The 21,216-nt window shown below is 43.4% G+C and overlaps 1 long non-coding RNA gene across 1 annotated transcript in view; it reads left to right on the top strand.

Annotated features, from left to right (window-relative positions):
• Positions 1-9,608: 9,608 nt before the first annotated feature.
• Positions 9,609-21,216, top strand: part of LOC137650675 (uncharacterized) — a 62,041-nt gene continuing 50,433 nt past the window's right edge. The window contains exons 1-2 of the long non-coding RNA XR_011046042.1: positions 9,609-9,730; positions 15,356-15,456. This is a non-coding gene — a long non-coding RNA (uncharacterized lncRNA). The remainder of the gene's footprint in view (positions 9,731-15,355; positions 15,457-21,216) is intronic.

The raw sequence follows: 21,216 nt of genomic DNA, 5'->3' as shown, positions 1-21,216 counted from the left end.
TATATATATATATATATATATATATATATATATATATATATATATATATATATATATATACATGTATATACTGTATATTCATCGCAAGCAAGCAAACAAGAACTTTGCCCTAAAACAAAAACAAAATAAAAAACAAATTGATTGAACACTATAGCAAGCTAATACCTTTGTTAACTCTAATTTACAGCTGGATGTCTGAAAGCCCATTAAGTTGATTTATTTCCTCCCCATTAAATATCAAATCCCCAAAAAGGCGACGACCCACACTGTAATGACAGCATTATCTCATTCTCCTTTGTAACGGTACATAACATATGTATTTCTTTGAAATTTCGCCAGCGAACCAAAATACAATTTTTAAAAAATGTGAATTGGATATTTTTCTTTACCGCAACCTTGACCTTCGACCTTGACCTTCTAATATTTAATAATGTCCAGCACTTTACATAACAGTAAATCCCTGCAAGTTCCATTATTCTACGATTAAAATCGTGGCCTGGAAGCTGCTCACAAACAAACACACACACACACACAATCAGATTTCAGGATAACCTCCTAACTTCGTTGGAGGAGGGTATTAATAATAATACTACTAATAATAATAATAACAATAATAATAATAATAAAAACAATAACAATAATAATAACTATAATAATGATATTAATAACAACAATAATAATACAAAATAATAATGATGATAATAATAATTATAAATAATAATAATTACAATAATTATAATAAAAACAACAATAATACAAAATAAAAATAATAGTAATCATAATAAGTATTATTAATAATAATAATAATAATAAAAATAATAATAATAATAATAATAATAGCTTACCTGTTTCTGCTGAGAACTTCATAACTACAGACCTGGAATCCTGTCTGTCTCTCTACAGCTGAAATAAATCAAAATATCTTATTAATATTTTATCCTTTCCAATTCTGTTTGTAATTAATTTCTCGTTTAGTTCGTCTCAATAATAAAAACTAAATATTATATGAAGTTTTATTTTTTATACACCAAATTCTCCTTTTTATTTTTTTATGCTTATTATAAGTATATACAGTGACCCCGAATATATATATAAAAAAATCTATTAATTCATGGGCTTTCCTAATGAACATATATTCATCGTCATATTATTCCATCAAAAAATCTCATGATGCAATGAACCCTTTAGCGATGCTTTAACTTTTTCCAAAATATATAAAAACTACCAGTCAAAGTAACGAATTATAAAATGAGAGCATTGTATTATGGAAATATATTTAATAGGAATAATATTGACTTGCGTGTAAAAGACTGACGGAGAGAGAGAGAGAGAGAGAGAGAGAGAGAGAGAGAGAGAGAGAGGAGAGAGAGAGAGAGAGAGAGAGAGAGCAACATTCAACTATTCCTTGGGTTGTGGTGGCCGATGTGGTAAAGTCCCTGACTGTTGAACGCCAGACTGGGTTTCCAGTCCCGCTCAAACTTGTAAGTTCCTTTGGTCGCTGCAACCTCACCATCTTTGTGAGCTAAGGATGTGGGGTTTGGGGGAGCCTACAGGTCTATCTGCTGAGTCATCAGCAGCCATTGCCAGGCCCTCCTTGGTCCTAGCTTGGGTGGAGAGGGGGGCCTGGACGCTGATCATATGTATATATGGTCAGTCTCTATGGCATTGTCCTGCTTGATAGGGCAATGTCACTGTCCCTTGCCTCTGCCATTCATGAGAGGCCTTTAAACCTTTAAGGAACTTCAGAATATATTTTCATTTATCAGATCGCAAAATATAATTAATGTATGAGTTGGTCAAAGATTTCATTCACATTAAGAACCTACAGAAATATAAATTGAAGTTAAACCAAAATATATCTGGCTTGGCATAAGCAGTTCATCACGTGTATGTGCATGTGTATATGTGTGTATGTGGGTAAATACCTTAACGTGGTGAAAGGATTTTCGTATCGCCATGATCAGCAAGGCTATACCATTCAGAGCCCCCTACTAGGTTGGTTTGCTGTGAGCGATCAGACGAAAATCTCCCACCCTTCACCAATCCGCAAGTGGCAATGAAAACTGACCAAACAACAAATATGAATCGACATGCCTGAGGCCTTTCTCCTGCAGTGCACTAGAAACAGCTGCATTTGTTGTTAGTTGTGTGTGTTAGTAAGTCAAGTGCAAGAGAACTGTTGAACCAACCCCCCATTTGGAAGGAAGTGTGGATATTGAATGCAATTTAAAGCAAAAAAAAGTCTAAAGTTACTTAGATGACATTTTTCTTGAAGTGTTTGTTTATGAAAAAATTATGAGATAATACATGCAGAGTTTAGCAGGAAAGAAACAACCCAGATGTATAGAGATGGTTCGTTCATGTGTAGAGAATGGGGAAAAGAATATAATAAAAAATCACCAGAAGTATTAGAAATGAAGGACCTTGATATCTAGGGATAAAATGCACATTTTGTGTACGGGTTCAATAAGCTGCTGAGGAACCTTCTGTGTAAGTGATTGGGATAATACTGTGCAGTTTTACTGTTTATTCTCGATTTATCAGTTACAGAATGCATGCGACAGGGACACGTGTGTTGCATTTCTCTGGATCCACCCACAAGAAGTAAAAAAGGGCGGAGTTAACGACATCACCCTAAATTACAAGCAGATATGGGCTTATATCCAACGAAATGGAAAGAAGACAATCATATAATCATTGTTTCCGTAACGTAACTGTGCTAAATAAAAACTATTTGAAATTATTACAGAGAGTACATTACGTAATTTAATTTCCATGAATTGGGAATTGCAAGGGGGGGGGGGAGATATTCCCTTGGGTGCAAAGAGCAAATAAATAGAATTTAAAAAGGATTTTGACTAATTCCATAAATCAATGGATTTGATAACCAAGTAGGAAATGTTTTCCATAGTATACAATCGTCATTTTCAATTAGACATACGGAAGCAGTTTTGATGGATGGATGGATGGAATTTGGGCCTTATAACCCAGCGCTGGGGCCAGGGAGGACATACAATGCTAAGAAGCATCTGGGAAACGCATCCCCCCCTCCCCTAATATGTAAAAGTTAAATGGGTTTGGACAGTAAGAGAGAAGAAGGGATGTAAGAACAGCGGTAAAATAACGGGATAAACACCAATGCAAGATACGGGTTGTGGTGGCCTGTTGGTAACGTCCTTGCTTGGTGATCGCCATAATGGGGTTTGAGTCCCACTCAAACTCGTCAGTTCCTTTGGTCACTGCAACCTCACCCATCTTGTGGGCTAAGAATGGGGAGTTTGGGGGAGCCTATAAGTCTATCTGCTGAGTCATCAGCAGCCATTGTCTGGCCCTACTTCGGTCCTAGCTTGGGTGGAGAGGGGGCTTGGGCGCTGATCATAATATAAACAAGGCATTGTCTCGCTTGATAGGGCAATGTCACTGTCCCTTGCCTCTGCCACTCATGATCGTCCTTTAAAATCCTTTATATCTTGGGCGTGACCCAGACTCATATGTATCAAAAAAGAAAAAAAACGAGGAGTTCTCTGCGCTAGCCATAGTTACCATTTATATATCCATTTCATCATTATAATAAAAATGACCATCAAATAACTACGCCAACAATATGAGTAGAATGTATGGAATACTTTATAAATGAAATTTCATAACGATCACAAAGAACGGATTACCACTTCTAATCAATATTCATCAAATACCTTTAAAGGGAAGTAGTATTCAGCAAATTATTCTAATAAAAACATAAATGAAAATCCTAATAGGCTGGTAATGCAAACAAGATAATTGAAAAATTCTGATGTTTCAGTTTTCAATAAATCGTTAAGAACACCTCGCCATCGACCTATATACAAAAAAAACTGATCTAGTCGTATTAGGTTATTTGCAGAAACGTTATTTACTGCTGACGATGTGATTGGTTATAAAAAGTACCCAAGATGATGATGATGATGATGATGATCACCTTTCAGCGTCCTGTTTTTCCAACTAATAATATTATTAATAATACTACTACTACTACTACTACTACTACTACTACTACTACTACTACTAATAATAATAATAATAATAATATTAATAATGATGATGATGATGATCATCATCATCATCATCATCATCATCATCATCATCATTATTATTATTATTATTATTATTATTATTATTAGTAGTAGTAGTAGTAGTAGTAGTAGTAGTAGTAGTATTAGTTGGAAAAGCAGGGAAAAATAGCCGAGTAAGGAAAGAAATAAGGAAACAAACAAACAACATGAGAAGCATTAAACAAATAAAATAAAATCCTTTTAAGAATAGTAACATTAAAATGATTTTTTATATATAAACTAAAATCTTAGAAAAAAATAAAAAAAGAGAAAAAGACAGAACAGCGTGGATGAGTGTACCCTCAGGTATTAGGTGATTTGCATTAAAGCTATTTTCGGTGGATGATTTGATTGATTATTAGTATCTAAAACTATTATACTTCACAAGTTTTATTATGGGGGTGGAGGGCAATTATCAATCAATATCCTATAGTCAATTCTTTTTAGTGAGGCAGATTTGCACCGACTCGCAGGGGTGCCCTTTAAGCACGGAAAAGTTTCCTATTCGCTGATTGGTTGGACAAAATAATAATAATTATTATTATTATTAGCATTATCATTATATGCTAAGCTATAACCCTAATTGGAAAAGCAGGATGCTATAAGCCCAAGGGCTCCAACAGGGAAAATAGCCCATTGAGGAAAGGAAAAAATGAAAATAAAATATTCTAAGAGTAACAACATTAAAATAAATATCTCCTGTATAAACTATAAAAACTTTAACAAAACAAGAGAAAGAGAAACTAGATAGAACAGTGTACCCGAGTGTACCTCAAGCAAGAGAACTCTACCCCAAGACAGAGGAAGACCATGGTACAGAGGCTATGGCACTACCCAAGACCAGAGAACAAAGGTTTGATTGTGGAGTGTCCTTTTCCTAAAAGAGCTGCTTACCATAGCTAAAGAGTCTCTTCTACCCTTACCAAGAGGAAAGTAGCCACTGAACAATTACAGTGCAGTAGTTAACTCCTTGGGTGAAGAAGAATTTGATTGATTATAAGTATCTAAAACTATTATACTTCACAAGTTTTATCAAGGGGGTGGAGGGCAATTACCAATCAATATCCTAGTTTGATACATTACCCCGATGCGTAATCATTTTTAGTTTTATTTTTTACGTGGAGTCCACGAGGTCGTATACTGTAAGCTCTGTTAAGAGGCCAGTGTTATATCAGCAATATATACGAGTGCTACATTATATTATTGTGAGGCAGAGAAGGGTTACCCAAATGAATCAGAATTATGGTGAATAAACAGGTTCAATAAAGTAAATGGCTAAAAATAAGTCCTTTCGGGATATCGCAATTGGGTGCAGGAACGTTACTGCCATCCTACGATAGCATGAAATTCATTCTAAATATGCATAAAATACACTGGCTTGAAATCCGCTTACTTTATATTCATGGCCTAATATTCGAAAGTCTCGTGGTTTTATAGGCATATATTTATTTCCTTATTTCCTCTCCTCATTAAGCTATTCATCCCTGTTGGAGCCCTTGGGCTTATAGCACCTTGCTTTACCAAATAGGGTTGTAGCTTAGCTAATAATAATAATAATAATAATAATAATAATAATAATAATAATAATAATAATAATAATAATGAATGGAATATAAATTTCCTCACTAAACTTTTTTTCCCAGCTGGAGCCCTTGGGCTTATAGCTTCTTGCTTTTCCAAATAGGGATGTAGCTTAGCTAGTAATAATAATAATAATAATAATAATAATAATAATAATAACAATGACAATAATAATAACAATAACAACAACAACAACAAGTGAGCAAGTCCTGAACGCGGACATGGTCCTCGTAGAGGACATACCTCCGCCAAGGTGACCTAGAGCGCCATATGTCCTAGAATCATGAATTGATGTGACTTCGACCTTCACATGACCTTGACCTTCACGTGACCTTCAAGTGACCTTGACCTTCACGTGACCTTGACCTTCACATGACCTTGGCTTCAAGTGACCTTGATCTTCAAATGTACTTGACCTTCACGTGACCTTGACCTTCAGGTGACCTTGACCTTCACGTGACCTTGACCTTCACGTGACCTTGACCTTCAAGTGACCTGCTTGACTTTTGACCTTCAAGTGATCTTTGTTCATTTGCCACTGATACTTAATATGACATTGATATAATGCACCAATATGACCTTGACCTTTGACCTTTATAAATTTGAACATCACCCATGGGTTGCGCCTGGACTAGGACTTCCCTGTTGGCTTATGCAAAAGTCAGTGCTTTATTTCTGTCTCTTGATATGGCCACTTATGTCATAGTGACACCAGTGACCCCTGTGACCTTGACCTTGGGGTGACCTTGACCAAAATTTAATCAGTTCTTCCATACACATTGGGGAACTACTTGGCCAAGTTTGAAGTGATTCCGTGTAGAAATGTGGCCTCTACGTTGTCCACAGACAGACAGACAAACAGAGAAACAAACAAACCGAACCGAAAACATACCCTCCTGGCGGAGGTAATAACAATAATAATAATAATAATTTCTTTCCCATTGTTATCCATATATTCAAGAGTTGGTTGCCTGATGCGTCCTCTCCAATGTCTTTTATACCTTCCAATAAACTATTCTCTCCATATCATCCTTCACATTATCTCTCCATCTAATTTTCTGCCTCCCCCTCCATCTTCCCACTTATTTTCTTTATTTCCTTTCCTCACTGGGCTATTTTCCCTATTGGAGCCCTTGGGCTTATAGCATCTTGCTTTTCCAACTAGGGTTGTAGCTTGGCTAATAATAATAATAATAATAATAATAATAATAATAATAATAACAATAATAATAACAGGTTCCTCCCAAGCCCTCCTCAAACTCCCCCCCCCCCCAACTATCCATCCACAACACTTGGCCACGCCATCTCTGTCTTGACCCTACTTGGAAAAGCAGGATGCTACAAGCCCGAGGACACCAACAGGGAAAATAACCCAGTGAAAAATGGGAAATATACTAATTTAGTGAAGTAATTAATAGAAAATATAGAATATCTAAAATTCTTTATAATACAGAAGTATGCATTATCAATTCATCACGCAGTATGCATCTGAGTAGAGGTGGCTTCATTAACAAGTATTATAATAGTTAGTATTATTCTGAACCGGACAAATTAAAAAAAGTTCTGATCCCTTTAATTATGAGTTAACTAAGTTCTATTGAATTCAACCTAAAAATTGTGAAACACCTCTTATTAATATCTCGGCCAATCGGATTTAACCCGTTACTAGATTATAATTGATGAGATACCTTACCAAGAAAACATGTGGTACTTTACGATAGGGCAATTAGGCTACAGTAGCATCGTTAACAATAAAACAATTGTAAATAAAGCAAGTTTACTCTGTCCGGAAGTCATGTACAAAGTAGAAGAATTAAGTATAGGCAAAAGACAGACAAGAAGAATGAACAAGGCAGAAATAAAATCGGAAACCAGAAAGTGGGATACTGAAAAGTGGAAAGAAGAAATAGAGTGTCAAGTGAGCTTAGAAATATATAGAATGTGGAAGAAAGAAATTAAAGAGGAGTTACTTGATGACAATACATTTGCTTCAGTAATATTTTTTTAGAGTAAGAACTAATACGTTAAAACTAAATATTGTAAATAGACACAATGGGGGGGGGGGTGTAAACTGTAATTTTTGTGAAACTGAGGAAGATTTAATACATTTTTTGTTTTGTCATGAATATAGAAAAGAAAGGACTGAAGTAATTGAGCTACAACAACCATACGAGGAAGACCTATTTAGTGAAACAAATATAGAAAAGAAAAAAGAAGTATTAAACCTGATGTGGAGGAAAAGACAAAACAGGCGCCGATGCAAAGGCTATGCCTCACCTCTGAACCTGAACCTGGCCACAAACAAATCTACGAATCAGAAATCCCAGTCATTTTAGCACATACTGAATGTTTTCGTGAATCATAATAAGCACAATTCTTCAACATACCTTAAACTATATATTGTGACAGAAGGATCTTCTAAATAAAGCCTTTTAGGGTGAAAATAAGTCCTAATCATCGCGAGATTACACGGAACACAAACAACTAAAACCGCCGGGACTATTATGATGACGTCACGCAGGGAAGCCAACTGAGTTTTTTTTATATTGGAACCTGATGTTGCCACCAATCCAAATGACTTCTTTTTATTTCTCTTTTTTACGTCACTTATGAGTGTTTAGGCGTGAACTTCAAATAATTCATTAAGCAAGTACTGATACATTATCAGTTACGTATATTATTTGTCAGCGAATCACAATCATATATCTGAATACCACAAGCATAGAATAGGGGACATTGAAATACCCAATGTGAGCTGTGCTTAGCCTTTTGTATAAAACAATCGAATATTCTGAAAAAAATAATTTCTAAATATTCGATTTTATTTCAATAACAAATAAAACTATTTTCAAACACTCCTGTTAAACAGTCTTAGTGGTCTTTGTTATGTTTTCTAAAGAGCATATTTTCTGCTCGATGATTACAGGTACAATCACAGATATTGGACTTTAATCTAAAACATTCAAAGCCAGCTGACCAGCTCTTACACAAGGTAAGGCATTCTTTACAGACAGACAGACAGTTGTAGTTCATATATCAGGAGATTTTTCGTTAATATATATTCTTACCCTCAGGCAATTCTTAGTATAATCACTCTTTTAAACTTACATGATAGAATACCTAAAATTAAAGAAATCACCAAATTATAGTAACTCTTAAACTCCTAGCCATACTAAGCTACTTATTAATCACGCATATAAACTATTCATTGTGAGCATTCACAGTGTTTTAATCATAGTCGTTGTAATTCCTTTATATTTGTTATGATGATCACTGTGTTATAGTTCTAGGATATAGAATAATCATAGTTACACTAAACTCAGATTGGCATGAGTTACTGTTGGATTTCATAGCCTCTCTCTCTCTCTCTCTCTCTCTCTCTCTCTCTCTCTCTCTCTCTCTCTCTCTCTCTCTCTCTCTCTCTCTCTCTCTCTCTCTCTCTACTAGAACTAGCAGTAGTGAGGCTGGTCGCAGTTGAATAAATTATCATTTATAATAGATGAATAGAAATAGCTCGAAAGAAGAGAGAGGGGAAATTCTTGTATACATAAATAACACAGAAACAGTAGTTATATTATGTCATGTTCAGTCAACTTATAAAATGGGATGAAATATTTATTAGTATGGTAAATGCTAATAAAGTCTGTATCAAGTTATATTATTAAAATAGATATTCTATATTATTTTCAATAATACCATAGAGGTTTAGTTGTGGTCTCCTTGAATCTCCATCTCTCTCTTCTTTCGAACTTTTTTCTATATCTTTCAATAACTACTACTAGTTCTAAAATATACCAGTAACTCAGTGCAGATTTTAATGAAAGAGGATATCAAGATGATTGGAAATTGTGGAATAAGTAAGTAAAATAAACGTTAAATTTGCCTGAACATTATTATTAGAAGAAGAAGAAACAATAAGACTACTCACGAGTACGACTCAGACTGTGCTGTCTCCCGTTCGACTGTTCGTCAGTTGTCAACAACTCGATTGTCAATTATGGACGACCATTTATACTGAACTCTTCCTTTGCAATTCTTCTGTATACTTGACTGTGAAGGTAATGCGCAACAATCAGTGATATTCAAAGGATTTTACAGTTAAACCTGTCTTTTTTATGTGAGATGACCCTGATATGTATTTTATAGAGTAGGCCTGTATTTTTTTTTAATTGTTGTTAGGTTACTACAATATTAACCGAAGAGTTTGTTTTGTAAATTTTGCATTATTCGTTATTCTGTATTTATTGCTTTTTTTGGAATCATTCTAAAATATTCGGTTAATGTCTCGGAGAAGGCCGCACCCGTTTTTCAAGTATTAACGACGAAAAACTTCAAAAAACAACTAGATTATTGTTGCACAGTGCATAGAAACATGAGGAAATGAATAAAAAAGAAACCAAGACTTAACTCTTACACACAAAATGTAAGCATAAACCTACTACTACAATTATGGGGGACCCCAGTGGGAAGCGGGGTTTTTGGGTGGGGGAGGATGAGAAAAGTGATTTTTCGGGGCACTACCGAACCTAATACAACCAACTAACCTACCCTGGGGGGCCTGTACCCCTACCTAGGCCTACCGGGGGCGACTTCGCCCCACCTGCGACCCCCCCCCCCCCTTAAGGCCACAGTGATTTTCAGGGCACCACCGAACCTAATACACCCACCTAACCTAGCCTAATAGCCCTGTACCTCCACCGGGGGGGTGGGGGCTTCGCCCTCCCTGCGACCCCCCCTTAAGAACACTACCTAACATCCATCAAACCAAATCCAAAGTGATGGTACTGCTGTATACATTGTTATACTATCACCATTATAATATACTCCATAAATTAATGAAGCTTACCTTAACCTGTTGGTTGATAAAGATGTGCTGCTGCTTTGAGGAAAACGTGAAGCCGTTGGGAAGGTTCCCTGACATGCAGGACAATTTTTATTTTGTAAAATTAAATTGTGTCTCTGGCACAAATCCACTAGTTTTTCAATATAACCCCGAATAAGTAAGAACAATTTCATTGTAACTTAGGAAACAGTCAGGACAAGAAGATGGAATTTCAACTTCTTGTGCAATATCAGATGACGTGCTTGCTACGGCCTCGATGTCTAGGAACGAAATAAAATGGCTGGGTAAGAAAATGTATTGTCGCACTGTGATGGGCAAGTAAATGTATTGTCGCACTGTGATTGGCCAAACGTGAAGACGTCATTGGGAAAGAAAATGTATTGTCGCACTGTGATTGGCTAAACGTGAAGACGTCATAGTGGACTAGTTTGTCTGCGGATTATAGTGGTTACAGGGCTCATTTGAGCAAAAATAAGACACAGTCAACAATAACAACAGACTTTGAAAAATCTGGGGGGAAGACAAGAGTAGCGTGAGTTTGATCGTCGATATTTCGACTATTATTGATTTTCACTAAATTATCTCACTGGTATACCATTATATACATACATTCCTACATATTCTAGTAAAAATAAATTGAATATCAGTGATATCTTCATGCGGCCCTCTCCTAGACATTAACCAAATAGTCCAGTAAATTTCAAGATGAGTCCTAAGCGAACCGGTTTATTTATAGTTGAGGACAGGACAACATTTTCTACTTTAAAAAAAGGTATTTCCAAAAGAAAAATGCCAATTTTCTTCGGTACCTCGAATTACTGGCACTCCCCGGATTTACTGGAATCCCCTAAGGTATCACTGCAAACTCTTAGAAATCGATAAATGGGTTTTTAATAAAATACGTTTTTATGTTTTTAGCATTTATAATTTTTATATATTTGCAGGTAGAACCTTGGCTAGGGGTTGTGACCTGGGAAGGGGGTCCGGGGTTGTGACCTGGGAAGGGGGTCCGGGGTTGTGACCTGGGAAGGGGGTCTGGGGTTGTGACCTGGGAAGGGGGTCCGGGGGCTTGCCCCCAGCTAGGTGTTGTGACCTGGGAACTACCAGGTTAGGTTAGGTGGGTTTGTCAGGTTCTGTACCCTTTTATATAGTGTAAAAGGTATATAGAAAAATGCTTTAAAATACACATTTTATGTAATAAATTTGGTTTTATTGTACTGTATTACAGGGTAATGTAACCTAGGAAAAAACTACTCTTTTTCTATAGAAAAAATTCCAGTAATTGCGGGAGATTCTAGTAATTCGTGGTTCCCAATTTTCTTTGAAAATAACATAGATTTTCACATCCTGAAAGAGAACATGAGTATATGGAAGTCATACCAATGACCTATATTATTCTAAAGTTAAATATTAACCCTTTTACCCCCAGGCTATTTGGAAATTTCCAACCCTTAACCCCCAGGGGGTTATTTTTTTCCATGCACATTTTGGTGTATATATTTTTTAAATTGCTCTAAAAGCCTTAGTTTTTGTCATAGAGAGGTCAGGTTGGTCTTATTCTCTTGGAAAATGCCTGAATTTTCTCAAAAAATTATCAAAAATATGAAAAAAATAATTTTCATAGCATTTTTTTGCAAGGACGTACCGGTACGTCCATGGGGGTAAAGGGATGGCTTTTGTGAAACGTACCAGTACGTCCTTTGGGGGTAAAAGGGTTAAAAGGTTAATTTTAACTTAATCTTAAGTAATTAATAACCTTGTGATGTTAGAGAGTGGAGTGGGAAATGAAGTAGATAGACACATACTCCGTGTATCCCGCCCGGCTGGTTACCGTAACCTTATCCATAGGCAATTTGTTTGTGGCCAAGGACACAAGGCAGAATTCTTCATAGATTGCCAGGGAGGCAAAGGGAATTCTAGCAGGAATTGCCTAAGATATAAATCTGGGACTGAGACCACTCAGGCCATTAAAATGGGGGTGTAGAAGACCCCATAGGGTAACGGTTTCCGGCAACCAGCTGTGCTAAGATACACACAGCATGCTGGAAAATTGTGATATGCAAGAAGACAGCACGGCTACTAATAGAACGGTAAGACAATACCTATCTATTTATGTAGCCAAGCCATCTGGCTGCAGTGTAGGGCTATCAGCATGGTGTTGATAGCTGGGAGAAGGGGTGCAAGTCTCTTGGCGTCTCCGGAAGGCGCCGGCAGACCGACGGCACGCCGGAGGCCGCTCCAGCAGAGTTTCTGGCATTAGTGAAGACACATAGAGAAGTCAGGAGTAATGCCAGGATGGCGGCCGCCAGCACAGCGGCGACACGCCGGTGGGAGGCAGCTGCTCCGGCAGCCGAAGGCTGCCGGCTTGGTGACAGGGACAAAGGATAGACTATAGCAAAACCGGACTGCCGGCAATGGAGCTAGGAGGTATGAGGGTAGGCCATCGGCTGTACACCGACGGGAGGCGGCAGCCCTCCGGCACACGGAGGACTGTCGGCCAGAGGGGAACAAGGAATGTGTCACCAAGGGGGAGGGCGGTATCGCCGGCAGTAGAGGCGGCAAGGGACCAGCACCAGGACAGTGAAAAGAGACAGAAGGAGGGATGGAAGGGGTAAGGACACGAACCGCAAAGCATCCCACCTGAATGGGTGTACCCATGATAGAGGCTAGCCCTAGCACCCAATGGCAGGGGGCCGCAGGCGGCCGGGAGCCAGGGTAGCCCAAGGGAGGGCTAGGGAACACCCAAGAGGGGGGAGAACCCCTGCGGACAAAACGCATCCAGTGGCTAACCCCATAGGACACTATGAAAGGTATATGTACCAGAGCGGACTGCACACAGGGACTCAAGATAGCCCTGTCACTCCACCCTAAGGAGGAGTTGTAGGACAGGGGACAGATGGGTATAGGCTAACCTAAGTATAGGCTAGGCCATACAAGGGATAGGTGGGGAGGGGAGAAGAAGCAGGGTCTTCCATAGGGGAGGCTCTGTTCCAAAGCGGCCACCAAGGAAGGGAGGACGCTCCCTAGCCTAAGGTAGGCAGCCTGGCTGAGAACGGTGCATGGGTACCGTTTCAAGCAAGGCACAGAACTAGGTCCCCCCAAGGCCTAACCTAGAGCAGGGATGTTACACCCTAAGCTAGGAAGGCTGGAAGACGTATCGCAATTGCAAGGAAGGTCAGGTAAACTAACCTCAGCAATTGAGGAAGGGCAGGCCGTTCCTCATTCTCGGACGCAACCCTAAGCGATAGGTACTCTGGTATGAACTTGATCCCCTTACATGGTAGGGGGAGCAAGGCTACACAGAGGGAATGCCCTAAGGCAGGGGGTGAAGGGAGCATATAGGGGTCCTACATTTAGGTTAGGTTGAAAGGCACACTATCAAACCTATTCCCTATATGGTCCCTGAAGGCGAAAACACTTGCATCACAGTAAACAGTAGCATAAATAATGCCACTATCTTCATAACTTAACCTAGGATCACTGTAATATATCATGCTAGCGATCTAGTATGGGGTCAGGCGATGACCGATAAAAAGCGTCAAAACACGATATATAAAGTTCCTAGCTATGAAGACTAAATAACTAATAGTATCAATTAGTTAATAAGACCGGAATAAGCTTTTCAGGCTAGCTAAATAACGCATGCAATGTAACAGCGACGCCATAAAATGGCGTGTCCGGTAGCAGCACTGCTCTGCCAGAAAACATAAAATATTTCGAAAAGTAAAAGTTACTTTACGGTCAGAGCTTATTTAAACAATACTGGAACCTGGTAGTCAACTTTCCAGAAGAAGGCGAGGCCGAGGGTAGCGACATAACGAAGATGCAAGCCGATGAAAATAGCACAAGGGAAAATCAGTCTTAGTAAGGCAAGCTACTAGTAGAAGGATGGGGACGGACGTGACGTCATTTAGCAATGGCGCCCGTTTGTTTACGTTTCGAGTACCAAAAGTAGCCACGGACGAGTTTAGCTGTGGAACGGCTCCCCAGCTATTCTCCGCCCCTCCACATCGAAGTGTTAACTCTATGTGGGGTGCAGATAGCTATGTGGCGCGTTAATACATGCGTCCCCTGTTGATATACGATGTCTTAAAGGGAAACCTTTAGGATACTCCCTCCAGAAGTTAGAATTCTGTGATAACCTGTGGTTAAATTCTCTGGGAATATCTTAGTAGTTATATACCCAAGGAAGCTACCAAAAAGGAACCTTCCATCAGGACGCCATGGCTATCTCACCCAAAAATAGATTTTCCGCTTCGCTCAAAATCCATTTTATATACACATATCCATATCCACTAGAAAGGGTTCATAGAGAGGTGATACAAGAACTGCTTAGTAAATAATTTTCTTTTAATTTCCTATAGGCATGACTGTATCACCCATAAACTTGATTAGATTAATCAAATGTTGATTAAATGTATTGATCTCATTGCTGGAACTTGAAGAGAATTATTGCTAAGACTAAGTGGCTTTTGTGGGGCCTGTCAATTTGACCTTCCAGTGAATAAATCAAGTTTGGGCGGTAAGAATGTAACTGAGAATGACTTTTGTCTGGTGTGTAGATGTATGGTGACATAAAGCAGAAGACTAAAATCTTCCTAATGATTTCATTTGGGAATTAGTTAATACTCGAGTGCCCAAGAAAAAGTATTTTATCAAACTGGAGTAGGTAAGTCAAAATATACCCCAAATATTGAGAGGCTATTATCAGATTTGGAGATATGACTTTGGAAGTAAACAAGTTATGTTTTAACTAATACCCTTTCTGTAACATGAAGTTTTATACCAATTTTTTTTCATGCTTGTCTGTTATAATTAAAAGAATATATTAATTCAACAGAACAAGAGGCACGGACAGCCCCACAATTCATGCTGGAAGCAACTGCATTATACCTTCACCTCATAGTAGAAAAACTTTAGTCTTCCACCTCCTAGACTCGTGTAAGGAACAATTCAATTTTGTTTTTTGGGCCAATGTTTTAATTTCAGGTTTGTATGTGAAACAGTTTTCTGATCAGACTGGCTATAACAGGATAGTTGAAACCCATTGGTAAGTAAAGAGAAATACCTAGTCCTAGGATAAGTAATGTGAGTGTGGTTATCCTAGCTAAAGTCCCTTTGTTCCGTAACCGAAATACAAACCACGCTATTTACATAGGGTTTCCTTTCGGCGTAGCTGAAATGACGAGCCATTAAAGTTTTAACGAGGGTTTAACTACCCCCGCGCAAGTTAGCGGGGGGTAGGGGAGTGGTAGCTAGCTACCCCTCCCCCCTCCACACACCGGTGAGCTGCCTCACTTCACTTTTGGCTCGGACGATGTACAGATGTTCTGTCCTGTCCTCGCATATTGACAGCCTTAATTTGTTTGCTTTTTCTTCCAGTGTGTGTTTGTTGAAGTTGGCCTCTACCTTTGCTTTCCACCATGCGGAAATGCCCTGGACTTCCCGATCGCCCTTGCGGAACTTTTATGGCGGCAATCGAGACAGACCCTCACTCCCTTTGTCCGCAGTGTCGAGGTCAACAGTGTAGTAGTGATAGTTTGTGTATGGAATGTCGGGAGTGGCCTACCTCCCAGTGGGAGAAGTTTGCGCGGTGGCGTAAGAAGAGTTCTAAGAGAGACCGTTCTTCCCCCCAGGGGAAGGAAGGCTCCAAGGACTCTTCTTCCGTTGCCCGAACCTCCTCCGAAGCTACCACTCGTTCGGTCTCTCGTGAGAGGCCGCCGAATGATAGCGTAGGCCCTTCTTGTTCTCAAACTCGGTGTGTGGGAGAGGGCATTGCCTCCCATAGCAAGGCAGTTCCCCCTCCTCCGTCGGGGGAGGATTTTATTGACTTTGTAGACTATGATCAAACAGTGTCTAATAATGATCTCTTCCAGCTTTGGACTCCCTTGGGGCTTAAGGGCTCCCCCTCCAAGGAAGCCCTCTTTGACCTGATCCAGTTAGGGGGAGCTGTCCAACAATCGCCGGTAATACCAGAGGTAGATCCTTTGGCTATTGGCGACGACGTTGTGACGGGTCGAGTCAAACCCCTACTGATACTGTTGCTGTTGCTGCTGAAGGCCCAGGGTCCCCCTCCAAACATCCTTCGAGGGGGAAGCTGGGTCCTACGGTCTCTCCTGTGAGTGTTGCTCCCCCTTGGGGGAGTGCACTAACAGAGACTCCTCTTCGGAGGACCGACGATGCTGATACCCTGCCACGTGGTCGCCTTCGCCATAAGGCTCGCCCTCCTCTTTGTCGCCGAGGCCTTCCTTCTCCTTACAAGGGAGTCAAGAGGCGCCTCCTCTTCGGGTCATCCTCGTCGTCCTCTGCAGAGGATTCTTCTCGTCGGGAACAGCCCGTAACTGCAGCACCTTTGGACCTTTCTGCTGATCGTTCGCGATCTCCTGTGCCTGCCAGATCTCCCTTGCCTATGCAAGCACCGGTCCCTTCGGGGCAGAAGGACCTCTCCCACAATGAGGATGAGGCCCCTTCCGCACCAGGTTCCACCTGTGTGCCCTTCTAATGCGCGCAAGAGCCACCGCTCACCTGATCGCCAACGCCCTTCTGCTCGTCAGCGCCCTTCTGCTCGTCAGCGCCAGCGCTCTCATGCCATAGAGTCTCCTGACTCTCCTCGCCAGCGCTCTCCTGACTGCCAGCGATCTGCTGTTCGCCAGTGCTCTCCTGCTCGCCAGCGCTCACCTGCTCGCCAGCGCTCTCCTGCTAGTCAGCGCTCTTCGGCAGATGAGTCGTCAGACTCTTCTTGCCAGCGCTCTTCCGACCGTCAGCACTTCTGATCGTCAGCGCTCTCCCGATCGCCAACGCGCCCCTGCTCGCCAGCGCTCTCCTGCTCCTGCTCGCCAGCGCTCTCCTGCTCCTGCTCGCCAGCCTGCTCAGCGATCGCTTGCGCACCCGCGCACTTCAACCCCTGCTGCGCGCCCTGCTCGTCAACAGTCTCCTTAGCGCCGCCCACCGCCAGTGCGCCAGCACACTACGACACACCCAGTTCCTGATACGCGCCAACGCTCGCCCCCGCGCCCACGATCTTCGGATCTGGGCGCTGGCAAGGACATTGTTCCTCTGCCTCGTCAGCGTTCCCCTACGCGACGACCACCGCCTGCGTTCCAGTCTCCAGCGCGCACTAAAGTGCATCGGCGCCCATGAACCAGTTCCTGAGCCTGCCCATGAGATTTCACCTTCGAGACCTTCAGCCACGACGCGCCATCCTATGCGGCAGCGATCTCCTACACACCAGAATTCTCCTGCGCGCCCGCGCGGTTCTTCGCCTGTGCACGAGCGCTCACCAACGCGCCACCGCGCCCACGCTTATGATCACCACAGGGCTCCGACCCGTCCACGCGCCAACTCTCCTGTACACGGTCGTTCACCCACGCGTTCCACGCGTCATCAATCGCCAACGCGCCATCGCTCGCCAACGCGCCATCGTTCGGCAGCACGCCGTCACTCGCCAACGTGACATCGCTCGCCAACGCGCCTGATCTCCCCTAGCCCACATTGTTCGCCTACGCTCCATCACTCGCCTGATCGCCAGCGATTACCCAAGCGCTCCAGCTCGCCTGTGCTTTCACGCACACCCTCGCCAGCGCGCCCACTCGTCAGCGAGTCCACGCGCCCACTCGCCAGGGAGTCCACGCGCCCACTCGCCTACGCACCCCGCGCCATCACGCGCCCGCAGCTCCACGCGCCAACGATCGCCCACGCACGACCCCACGGTTCTGCCATCGCGCGAGCACCAGTGCGAACCAGCAATCCTTCCGTCGCGCGATTGCCAGCGCGAACCAGCGATCCTTCCGTTGCGCGATCGCCAGCGCGCACCAGCGATCCGCCCATCATGCGAGCACCAGTGCGACCCCCAGCGCAATTCCCGCTGGGTTTCGCAGCACGCCCAACCTTGCGAGGTCATCCTCGCGATCGCCATCACAGAAGTGCCGAGCACGCATCCAGGAAGAAGACGAGTCTTCAGAGAGGTCCGGACAACTTTCTTCTTCCCTTTCTTCTTTCCAGACAGGACCTGTAGTATCCACTCCGAAGGATCAACCGATCCCCTTCCCTCCAGCGGGGATCGCTGACACTGCGTCAGTCAGCCGCCAGCCTTGGTTCGGTTCCTTGATGAAAGCGGTGGTGCAGGCTATGAAGCCAGCTCTTGCTGATCTGGGACTGAAACCAAAGGCTCCCTCGCCCCCGCTGAAGAGAAGGAGAGGAGTGGACTTCGCGGTGACTTCTCCCCGGGTTAAGCTGGCTCCCAAGAGCTCCGTCGGGAAGGCCCCTTCCTCCTCGCAGACGCTTTCTCCTTCTCCTGTGGACGAACCTTTCCTGTCCTCGGGAGAATCCAGCGAGGGGAGACTCACTCCCACGGCACCAATGGGAAGAACCCCACCTCAAGGAAGAGAAACGTCTCGCGTGGGAAGTACCTTCCAGACCACTTTGCTGGAGTCCTGTATCCCTCCCTGGAGGGAGCCCAAGGACTCCAAGACGTTACCCAAATCATCGTCAAGGTTTCGTCCAGAGCCAGCCCTTCCCCGAGAGAACGTCCGCGTTTCTCCCCATGAAGAACCAATGGGGACAGGAGACTTAGCTGCCAGTCCACAAGTAGGAGAGCAGTGAGAATTGGAGCACACCTTCTGGTAGGTCCTTGGACTAATGAGGCAACTCAATAGTTTCAAGGACCCCGAGACCGCCCCTCGCGAAGGCAAGGATACGGTCCTGGACCAGTTTATGGCACTCGGAAGACCCCCAAGACTAGTGCACCCCTGCCCTGGTCCCAAGGGATGAAGAGTGCCAGGGACAAGGTCGAGGGCCAGCTTGCCGAGCTTGCCTCCTCCAGTTGTTCTCCTGCCGGGAACAAGCTCCTCCCACCTCCTCGCGTTCAGCAGAGGAGGTACTTCGAGATCATGGAGGAGCCTTGTTTAACTCTTCCCCTGCACCACTCTGTGGAAGAGCTCACCAAGGGTCCCTTTGTGGAGAAACTCAACGCCCGGCAGGTGACATTCACAGCGTCGGAGGTCCTGAGCCAGTAAAAGGTCATGAAGTGTGCCATGCAGGCCACTTCGTGGCTGGATGTCTGGCTAGGATCTCTGGGCATCCTATTGCGCTCTGAGGACTTGTCCAAGGAGAGCAATAGGAAGGCCCTGGAGACCTTCCTCATCTCGGGAACGCGCTCTATCGAGTTTTTAGCTCACCAGGTCACTAACCTGTGGGCTAACTCGATCCTCAAGCGCCGTGACATGGTGACCGAGAGGTTCCACCCGAAGGTCCCCGCGATGGATGTCAGCAAGCTCAGACACTCCTCATTCCTTGGAGGAAGCCTGTTCGAGCCCAAGGACGTAGAACGGACAGCTGAGAGGTGGAGGAAGACGAGTCAAGATTCGCTCCTCCAGAAGGCCCTTACATCCCGGCCCTACAAGCCTCAAGCTCCTCAACAACAACAGCAGCCTCGCAGGACACCGAAGCAGGCTCCGGCAGCTAAGACCAAGGTGTCTAAACCACAGCCCTTTCCTGTCAAAGACAAGAGGGGCGCAAAGTCCTCCAGGGGAGGCAAAAATCCTAGAGGGAGCAGCCGAGGCCGCAAGCGCTAGGATTGGCAATCCCCCTGTGTGTCCACCTGTGGGAGATGCCTTCAAAGTTGCGTGCTCAGGTGGCAGCAACTCGGGGCCGATTCCTGGACGAGCTCTGTGGTCGGACAAGGATATCGCGTCCCGTTCATTTCATCTCTACCTCCCCTGACAGCGAATCCAGTGTCGTTGAGCTCCTATGCCACGGGATCGGCAAAGGTGCTAGCCCTTCAGGCAGAAGTCGAGACCATGCTCAAGAAGGATGCTCTCCAGGAGGTCGTGGACGGCTCCCCAGGCTTCTTCAGTCGACTCTTTCTTGTAAAGAAGGCGTCTGGAGGCTGGAGACCCGTCATCGACCTCTCAGCCCTGAACAAGTTTGTCAAGCAAACTTTGTTCAGCATGAAAACAGCAGACACGGTCAGACTTGCAGTGAGACCGCAAGACTTCATGTGCACACTGGATCTGAAGGACGCGTACTTCCAGATCCCAATCCACCCGTCTTCCAGGAAGTACCTACGTTTCAGCCTAGACAAAAAGATCTACCAGTTCAAGGTGCTGTGTTTCTGTCTCTCCACAGCACCTCAGGTGTTCACCAGAGTGTTCACACTGATATCTCCGTCTCCTTCGTTATCTGGATGACTGGCTGATCCTGGCAGACTCGGAGTCGACCCTTCTTTGACACCGAGACAGGCTTCAGGGAATTTGCCAAGATCTAGGGATCATGGTAAATCTCGAGAAGTCCTCTCTGCTCCCAACACAGGGACTGGTATATCTAGGCATGATATTAGACACCGATCTCCACGGAGCCTTTCCATCAGACAACAGGATAGCAAGGCTGAGGATGGTTGCAAAACCTTTCCTCAGTCGAGAAGACCTTCCAGCCCAATTGTGGTTACGTCTGTTAGGTCACCTAGCCTCCCTGTCCCGTCTAGTTCCCAATGGCCACCTCAGGATGAGATCTCTGCAGTGGCGGCTCAAGTCCCGGTGGGATCAAGGCAACGATTCCCCGGACTTCCTGGTCTCAATAGGACCTGCAGAACAGACGTACCTGCGGTGGTGGCTGGCCGACGACAACCTCCGAAAGGGAGTGGATCTTCTCGTCCTTCCCCCGGAATTGATGTTGTTTTCGGATGCGTCAAAAGAAGGGTGGGGG

The sequence above is a fragment of the Palaemon carinicauda genome, chromosome 12 (genome assembly GCF_036898095.1).
Source record: "Palaemon carinicauda isolate YSFRI2023 chromosome 12, ASM3689809v2, whole genome shotgun sequence".
NCBI lineage: Eukaryota > Metazoa > Arthropoda > Malacostraca > Decapoda > Palaemonidae > Palaemon > Palaemon carinicauda.
This window is presented reverse-complemented; position numbering and strand designations above follow the sequence as displayed.